Here is a 10,158-nt window from a genome sequence, read left to right on the forward strand (position 1 = left end):
CTGAATTTAATCTCCTTTGTTTAGTTTTTTTTTGGCCATTAACAATTAACAACTTGTAACCAACCATCATAAAAATTGACAATATCCATAACTCATTAAATGACCAAAAAACACCCACCCCACCTCTTGAGAATGTGGGCATCATTTTCTTAAAATTACTTCCTGCTTTCTGGGGCCAAGATATCTTTAGGGGATCCTGAAAAGAAAATTTTGGGTTAATTGTTAAGTCCTGAGAGAGTTAGCTGTATCATTTGTCCAGTCTCTGCATAATGAGAAAGTGCAGGGCTTGTCTCAAGTCCTTGCTCCAGTAGTCTGTGAATCTGGATCGTCTTAGCTAGCCATCTTGAAATTGTCCTGAGCAGTTTGTAGTCCAAAGCAGATCTTTCTGTGTTGTTAATCAGCTTAATGGCTTTATCATAGTCCATATGGAATCATCTTTGTGGGGTCCCATTATCCTTTTGAAGATATCAAAGTTGCTGTTAGGCGTGGTCATGGTTCCCTGCAGAATTTTTTTTCTTCGTGCCTCCTCTGTGGTTTGGAGCAATCACAGTCTGATAAATATCTGTCTTTCAGAACCATGAATGTTCTTCCCTAGAAGAGAACATCTTGACAGCAATTTCTCCCCACCATTTGTCTTGCCAAACTTTTCCAAACTGACCTTTGCCGATGCTTTCTTGTAACACGATGGTCCTGGCAATTCTTCTCTGAACAAGCAGCAGTAAACCTTTCGTCCCAGGTAGCAGCATCACTGCAGTCACCAACAGGATGAGAAGGAGCCAGCAACTCAAAGTAGCAGTCGCTGCCTCCATGGTCCCACTGCCACCGTTTGTGGCTCGTGCTTGGCCGCAGCTTCTCCTTAGCAAGCCTCCTAGGCTGGCCTCAAACTTGGAATCCTCCTGCCTCTGCCTCCTTCAGCAAATCCTACCAGCGTGCACCACCACAACTGGCTGAGGGTAGCTCGGGTCTGAACTGAGGCCCACAAGGCCACAGACAAGTAGCTTTTTCTCGAATTCGTACCATGAACGTTGGGCACCAGATGTAGCATGAATTGTTAGAAGGTCTTATTAATAAAAATAAACCTGAGCCAGGTATTGGGGTTAAAGCTGGAAGATCAGAGAAGCAGAACAAGCCACAACTACCTCACCTGACCAATTCCTCAGCTGATCCTGTTTCCTCAGACTGGAAGCTTCTGAGTCCTCATCCAAATGGATCTCAGTTGAACTGCTGCTCAAAAGCCTAAAAGCTTAACAGGCTCTAGCTCCTAGTTTTCATGCCTTACACACCTTTCTGCTTTCTGCCATCACTTCCTGGGATTAAAGGCTCTTGTTACCACGCCTGGCTGTTTCCAGTGTGGCTTTGAACTCACAGAGATCCAGATGGATCTCTGCCTCTGGAATGCTAGGATTAAAGGTGTGTGTGCCACCATTTTCTGGCCTCTGTATGTAGTGGCTGTTCTGTTCTCTGACCCCAGATAAGTTTATTAGGGTGCACAATATATTGGGGAACACAATATCACCACAGGAGGGCCTGGCTCACCATGGGCAGTGCCACCTCTAGGCTGGTGGCCCTGGAAAGAAAATAGGCCAAGCAAGCCTGTAACCAGTGTTCTTTCATGGCTTCTTTATCAGTTCCTGCCTTGAGTTCCTGACCTGACTTCCTTTCATGTGGAACTGTAAACGACATAAAGTCTGTCCTTCCAAATTGCTTTTGGTCATGGTATTTTATTGCACCACTAGAAACCCTAAGACAGGTGCTTACTTTCAGCAGTGTTCTTCAATATGGTTCTTGAAGTTTAAGCTAGAGCAATAAGACAAGAATACAAAAGACAAGAATTAAATCAAGAAGATAGAAACAAACAGACTCATAACAATCATTAAGTGAAGTCTACTTAGGACTGAATGATTCACTGCTGAATGATACCAAACTTTCATTAAGACCTAACACGATCCCTTTCAGACTTTCCCACCAACTCATTCTACAAAGCCTGCATTACCCTGATACCAAAAATGGAATAAAGACACCACAACAACAACAAAATTGTGGACCAATTTTCCTTGATGAACATAAATACAAAGATCCTTAAAACGTAAACTTCGACCATTAGAATGTATGCATACAAATTCAATATCAATGAAGCTGTCACAAAAAAATCAAAACAGGGATTGGTAATGTAGCTTGGTGTTAGAGTGCTTGTCCAGTGCTCCCAAGACTCTAGGTTTGACCCTACTACATTTGGGTCCTCTGCAAGAGCATGTAGTTTCCAGCACCCATGATATGCCTGTAACTCCAACTCCAGGGGATCTGATGCCATTGTCTGGCCTCTGTGGGAACTCTCACATAAACTGTATACATGTACCTAGCAGCACACATATACACACAAATAAAATAAAAATCTTTAAAAATTGCCTAAAATAAGAGGTTATGGGTAGGCATGGTAGTACATGCTTTTAATTTCAGTACTTGAGAGGAAGAGGCAGGCTTAAATTCTGTGAGTTTATAGCCAACCTGGTCTACATAGTGAGTTCCACGCCAGCCAGGGCAACATAGTGAGAACCTGTCTCAAAAAGCAACCCCCCCCCCACACACAAACAACAGAAAAAGAAGTCTCTTCAAGGGTTCTAAATCAAATCAAACCATGCTTGGTGGTACATGCCTGCAATCCCAGTACTTAGGAGGCTGGTAGGAGTAGCTCAGTTGTGGAATATTACTTTAATAGGCAAAGATGTGTTACACTTGTTCATGCTGTATTTGTTTAACTATGTGTTGCAAAAGATGTGTTGCATTTGTTTCACCATGCCTGCCTAAGGCACCAGATCAGTCTAATAAACAGCTGAAGGGCCAATAGCTAGGCAGCAGAGGGACAGGTGGGGCTGGTGGGCAGAGAGAATAAGTAGGAGGAGGAATCTCAGCTGGAGAGAAGAGAGAAGGAGAGAGAACAAGGAAGAGAGGGAGATGCCGGGGGCCAGCCAGGCAGCCATCAGACAGACAGACACAGAGAAGGACATACAGAATGAAAGGAAGGTAAAAGGCACTGAGGCAAAATGTAGATGAAGAGAATAGGTTAATATGTTCTAAGAGCTGGTGGGACAAACATAAGCTAAGGCTGAGCTTCATAATTGATAATAAGTCTCTGTGTCATGATTTGGGAGCTGGTTGGTGGCCCAAAAGAAAGCCTGGTACATTCAATGACAAAGGTTATATATAGGGCATTGTCTACAAAATTATAAGAGAACGATGGATCTTAGAATTTCATGTATTGTCTAGACACTTATTTGAATATAACAGCAACTGGCAGATGAACTGACAAAAAAGTTGCTCAAGGATGGAATCTAGCCAAAGAAGAAAGATTTAAAAGAACTCCACAATGGAAAGGACAGGAGGAAAGGACTAGATAGAAGCAGAGTCAAGTTAAGCACAAACCAAGATTAGATCATATGGACAACATGTTTCAAAACAGAACACAAATATAAACTGAGGAAGATAATACCCTCTTTTATTTTAGAGACAAGAGGGATGTGAAACTTCCTTTGTCCCTGCCTCTTCCTGCTGACTTGGCTGTCTCTCTTTTTGGTGTTTGGATAGAGTATGATGGACTGTTTTTCAGGAACAAGCAACTCCAAAATCCTAGTGGTTCACTAGTACCAATCCTATTTGTGCATGTTGTGTGTCTAACAGATTTCTCAGGGTTTCATTCCAGTCCTATTGGAACCCAGCCTGACAGAGGGAAACTTTTTGCAGCCATCATCACAGGGATACCTGGTCCTCACTGGTCTGAAAGTTTGGAGCCAAGGAATTGGAGGCCAGACTGGCACACAGATTGTTGGAGGGCTCACACTGATAACAAAAGCTTTGGCCCCAAAGTGAGCCTTGTCACTTTTCAGACAGTTGCCGGGTCTTAACTGCAAGGTGGCAAGAAAGCATAATCTTCCAATGTCTCTGGTAGAAAAAGATGTCTAGATGTGGCTGGTATCTAGAAGGTTCTACTGTGGCAGTGCCTGGTATCACTCTACTATCTATACTTCCTGGATGGGGAGCTCATCATTAAAGTGCAAGAGGTCAGGAAGGGTTGGTCTCTTGTCCTCTAATGGCATTGAAAAGACCCACAGTGTTCCAGAGCACTAAGCCAGCAGTGTGGCAAACTTTGGAGTCTTGTGTGTATTACAGGAAACCTTGTTCTCAAAGACAGAATGCCTTTAAATAGGTTTTAATCTATTCTTTGACAATTTCAGATAAAATATTTTGATCATATTTAACCTCAACTCCTCCTCCTCTTCCTCCTCCTCTCTCTCTCTCTCTCTCTCTCTCTCTCTCTCTCTCTCTCTCTCTCTCTCTCTCCTCCCTCCCTCCCTCCCTCCCTCTCTCCCTTCCTCCCCCTCCCCATTGAATCCAGTTTGTGTTGGCTGACTAACCCTGAGCACAGGACATGCCTTTGAGTGTGTTCCATACATCAGGAATCACTCCATTGAAGAAAACTGACTGTTGTTGTTTTTTCTTCTTTTGGGGGGGCCTGCCACCCAGCTCTCAATCAAATCACACACAGAGGCTTATACTTAATTATAAATGCCCGGCCTTAGTTTGACTTGTTTCTTGCCAGCTTTCCCTTAGCTTTAAATTATCCCATCTATCTTTTACCACTGGGCTTATTCCCATTCTTTTACTTCTGTAAATCTTACTCTTACTCTGTGGCTTGCTGTGTAGCTGGGTGGCTGGCCCCTGGAGTCCTCCTCTGGCTATTCCTTCCTCTTCTCCTCCCAGATTTCTCCATCCAAATATTCTCTCTGCCTGCCAGCCTGGCCTATCCTTTCCCTTGCCTTGCTATTGGCCATTCAGCTCTTTATCAGACCATCAGGTATTTTAGACAGGCATAGTAACACAGGTTCACAGAGTTAAATACATGCAACATAAACAAAAGGAACACACGTAAAATAATATTCTACAACAATTGACTTTCCCTCTTCCAGCAATAATCAAATGCCAATAGCTCCTCATCTAGGAGTTGGACTTTGTACCCACCTCCCCTCCTCCATGCTGGGATTTTTGGAAAGACTCAATGTTTTGCCATTGTTCTCCATGTCTGTCTATAGATGTTTACCTTGGTTTCTGTCCAGGCTCAGCTGACTTCATTGGTGTGGGCCTGCGGAGGCAGAGCCTCACGAAAGGAGCTATGTGGTATAATGAAGCAACTCACAAAGTGACAGACAGGAGAGAGGGAGGGAGGAAGGGAGGAAGGGAGGGAGGGAGGGAGGGAGGGAGGGAGCAGTTTGGTATTTTTGGTTTGCCATACTAAACAGCCATAACTTTTCTGATTTATCAATGTTAAATGTAAGTGTACATTAAAACATTATTACTTACTTTATTTATACATTAGTATTGTATGCCATGGAGCAGTCAGAGGACAACTTGAGAGAGCTGGTTCCTTCCTCCTACTATGTTGGTCCTGTGGATGGAACTCAGGCTTGGCAGCAGGTGCTAAGCTCACCTGCTAAGCTATGCCACTGGCCCAAGTATATATTTTTTATTCTACGTGTGTGTGTGTGTGTGTGTGTGTGTGTGTGTGTGTGTGTTTAAAAATCAATATAAACTTACTAAATAAGTGACCATGGCTGTAGTTTGGGACTCTCTTGTCCCTTGAAGGCCTACATGTTAAAGATTTGATCCCTACCTGGAGTGTCATTGGAGGTGTTGAGACCTTTAGGAGATAGGTCCTAGGAAGTGAAGTAAGGTCCTTGGGAGCGTGTCTTGGAAGGGAAGGTGCTTTTGGAATGAGCCTTTGTTTTTCTGTCTTAGCCACCATGAGGTGAGCATCTCTACTGTGTCCTCTATGCCATGATGGTCTGTCTCACTGCAGGCCCAGAAGCAACACAAATAGTATTCTACTGGTTAAAACCTCTGAAACCAAACAAATCTTTCCCCTCTTAAAGTTGCTTATTTCAGACATTTCACCTTCATAATTTGGGGATTTTCTTGAGATAGAGTTTTGCTTTATAGCCCAGACTGGCTTGGAACTTGTGATTCTCCTGCATCAGCCTCCTGAGTAATAGGATTATGTACCACCACTATCAACTCTTTTTTTGGGAGGACAGGGTCTCACAATGTAGCCCAGGCTAGTCTAGAGCTCATTATGTTGCTCAGGCTGCCATTGAACCTGTGTCAGTCTTCCTGCTTCAGCCTTTCAAGTGCTGGGATTACTGGTGTGAGCCTCCATAACTATCTTTTTTTTCTTCTTTTCTTAAGTGGTGCTTTGTCATGTTAACCAGGCTGGTTTTCTGTGCTCAAATGATCCTTCAGCCTCAGGTTCCTGAGTAGCTTGGGACAATAGGCACATGCATGCTGCCATGCTGGCAACAATCTCAGGTATTTAACTGAGCAATACATGCTTACATATGACAGAAGGCTTCTAATATTTTGGTTTTAACAAAACTGAGGAATTAATTCAGTTTGCAAATCATTAAAATAGTTTTGGAGACAGGATTTCACAATGTAGTAGGTGCTGACCTCAAATACATGATCTTCCTGCCTTAGTCTCTTAGTACTGAGATTACAGGCATGTGCCACCATGCCTGGCTATTGTCAGCCCTTTAAAAGTGTTCTTTCTCCAAGTGTTCCTAACCGGCATGCAGCAAAGACAGATAACAAAGATAACATGGTTGACAAGAAAACTGTATGGTTTTAGGCCCAAGTGACCAATTGCCCGGCAGGGTGAAGGGTAGAGAAAGTTATCTCTTTTAGAAAAAAGCCTCTTATTAAGGCAGAGGTCCTTGAGAACCCAAGAAGTAACTCATGAATTTCTATATAAGCAGGGAGAAGAGGGGAAGGAAATAACATGAGTTGGTTGCCTTGCTTTTCTCAGTAACAATTTGTTTCACAGTGCTGGTATATTGGTTCATCTTCCCTGTCAACTTGACTGGACTTGGAATCACCTAGGAGACCCACCTCTGGGCATGTCTGTGAGAGTATTTCCAGAGAGGTGTAACTGCTATGGAAAGGCCTACCCTATGTGTGGCCTGGAAGCCCAGGATTAATGAAATAGAAAAAGGATAGGAACACCTGAAGAGCACCAGTATTAATCTTTCCTTGATCCCTGGCCTGCCCAAATGTGAGGAGTCCTAGCTATATACTCCTGCCACTATAAAGTCTGCCATTCCTTCTCTTCCATGACAGACTGTACACTCTTAAACTATAAGCCAAACTAAATTTTTTCTTCCTTAAGTTGCTTTTGTATGTAGTCGGAAGTTTCTCTGGCCCCACCTAGCCCTGCGGTCCCACAGCCACTTTTAAAATAGTCACTCAGAAGCTTATATTAATTACAAACTGTGTGGCCTATGGCTTCAGCTTCTGGCTATCTAGCTCTTTCATCTTAAATTAACCCACTCCTATTAATATATATGTTGCCATGTGGCCATGGTGTTACCTGTCTGCTAGCATCTTGTTGCTCCTTCTGCGGAAGCTGGCATCTCTCCTGAGTCTGCCCTTCTCTCTCCATCTCCGCTTGGATTTCCCACCTGGCTGTAAGCTTTCTTGCCATATGCCAAAACAGCTTTATTTACTATCCAGTGGGAGCCACACATATTCACAGCATACAGAAAGGCATGCTACAGCATTTGTCAAGTATTTTTGTCACAGCAACAGAAAAGTAACCAATACAGATTCTCATACATGCCAGGTGAATGTTGTACCACTGAGCTATACCCCCAGACCCTGACTTTATTCTTGCTTCTCTGATCTATTTGACCTAGGTGTTCTTTAGACAGTTCTGTTGTTGTTTGTTTTTATTCTTTGCTCTTAGCTCTTTGGGGGCCTGCCACCCAGCTCCCAAATAATGATATACCTGGAAACTTATTCTTTCTTATGAATGCCTGGCCTTAGCTTGGATTATTTCTAGCCAGCTTTTCTTAATTAAATTATCCCCTCGGTCTTTTGCCTCTGAGCTTTTACCTTTTCCTATTTCTGTCTATCTATTCTTTACTTCTTATTCCTTCTTCTTATGTCTGACTGGGTGGCTGGGTGGGTGGCCCTTTCTTTTCTTGTGTCTCAATCTTTCCTCCTCTCAGATTTCTCTTATTTATTCTCTCTGCCTGCCAACCCCGCCTATCCTTTCTCCTGCCTTGCTATTGGCTGTTCAGCTCTTTATTAGACCAATCAGGTGTTTTAGACAGGCACAGCTTCACAGAGTTAAACAAATGTAACATAAAATAATGCAACCCACCTTTGCCCCATTAAACAAATGTTTCACAGCATGAACAAATATAACACATCTTAAATTAATATTCCACAACACAGTTCAACTCAAACTTGTCTTGACTCACAAGGCATTTCTTCAAGTCTATGGGTGTGTCTATCCTCCAATGCCGGTACATGCTACTGGAGGGCAGAGCCTGGGTTCTTCCTCTGTCTTCACACACTGGAACTAAGCTAAGAGCACAGTGTGAAGACGAGGTCTTCCTTTTACCGGAGCCACAGTGAAGGCTGTTCTTGCCAGAGGAACGAGTTAATAGCAGATACAAAGGAGGTCTGGGTGAGGCTGAGCACTGATGCACTTTGTGCCTGAATGTGATTCACACACATTGGGTGCTCCAGCCCTGTGCTCTTGGCACCTCGAACCTCTCTACTCCAGTGCTTGTTCATGCACATATGGACACATGCCCAGACCTTTCTCCTGTCTGCTGGGGAACCACCCCCCCCCCCTTCACACATTCTTTACATGCCTCCCCCATCAGCTTCAGTTTAGATAACCTTCAGACTCAGGGAACAGAGTTCTGGATGGGCCCTGGGAAGACAATGCATGCATTTGTGCATGTGCGCCCCCCCCCCCTCTCTCTCTCTGTGTGTGTGTGTGTGTGTGTGTGTGTGTCGCTGAGGATGGAACTCAGGTGCTCTACCACAGCCCCGTTATTTGTTTGTAGATAGGATTTTTCACTTGTTGTGCAAAACTGTGGAGGCTGGCCAGGAAGTCATCATCATTCTTGTTTTCTAGATGAGCAAACTTGGGCTTCAAAAGAGGAAAAGGTGAGTGTCGAGTCTTGGACTGCTCATTTCTGGCTCAGAGATTTGCCATTGCCTGGCATGGCTAAGCCAAGAATCACTTTCTAGGAGGTCCTGGTTTCTAGGTCAGGTAAGCAGCCAGCACTTCAGGGAGACATTGCTGGGTGACTGAGCTAGGATTCTGTTTGCTTTGCTTAGGAAATGATGGGGCAGTCAGAGAGCAGAGGCCTATGAACTGCCGTGAGAGGGGAAGGAGGGACTTTGTGTAGCAGCCCAGGAATTCCAGTCAGGAATGAGAACCTTTCCACCTGCTGCTGTCCAAAGCGCCGAACGCCGTCATGGAATTTGCGTGCAGACAGCTAGGTTGGACTTTGGAAACAGAGGATGAAAAACGAGTTTCCTTCTCTCTGTTCACAGAGGCCAGCCAAGAGCCAGATCCAGAGCTGGAACCAGGCCTCAGATCATAAAGTGAACAACAGAACCAGTCAATTATCGGTTTCAAGTCCGACTGCCTCCACTTATAAGGACTTTGGAACTTGGGGAGGCTCCCCTGTGCACTATAAACCACAGAAAGTTAGACTCGTGGTTGTCAAGACCCCAGATGGAACGGCAGACACAGGCAAAGGTGGAGTGGGAGGCAGAAATGCTGCTCAAAATCTAGTTAGAAAATTGGTACTCTATTCCTTCCATTATGTATAAGAACTCTGATTAAGGCCTGACGTATGTTATGGAGGTGGTGTTGGGTAAGCAATATCAAGACATTAGGTATCTTAGAATTGGGGACTTCCAGCTTTAAGAGATACAATTCTCTAGGACCTGGGGCCAGTCCGTAGCTTACTTCCATAAGAGTGCTTTGATTTGTATTTTTGTTACTTGTAATTTATGTTGGGAGCTGATTGCTATTGTCATGGTATTCAGAAATGTTCCTTTGGGAGATGTATGGGGCCTAAGGACTCCACTGTCATGAGTAGGCAGATGCTGGTATTGTAGAAGTAGGCTTATATCAGGAGTGGGGTTGACCCCTCTCTCTCTCTCTCTCTCTCTTTCTTTCTCTCTCTCTCTCTCTCTCTCTCTCTCTCTCTCTCTCTCTCTCACACACACACACACACACACACACACACACACACATCCACTTTCTCTGCCCCTTATGGAGGGATTCTGCAAAAGCTCCTCACC

This window comes from Peromyscus maniculatus, chromosome X (assembly GCF_049852395.1).
Source record: "Peromyscus maniculatus bairdii isolate BWxNUB_F1_BW_parent chromosome X, HU_Pman_BW_mat_3.1, whole genome shotgun sequence".
NCBI classification, from domain to species: Eukaryota; Metazoa; Chordata; class Mammalia; order Rodentia; family Cricetidae; genus Peromyscus; species Peromyscus maniculatus.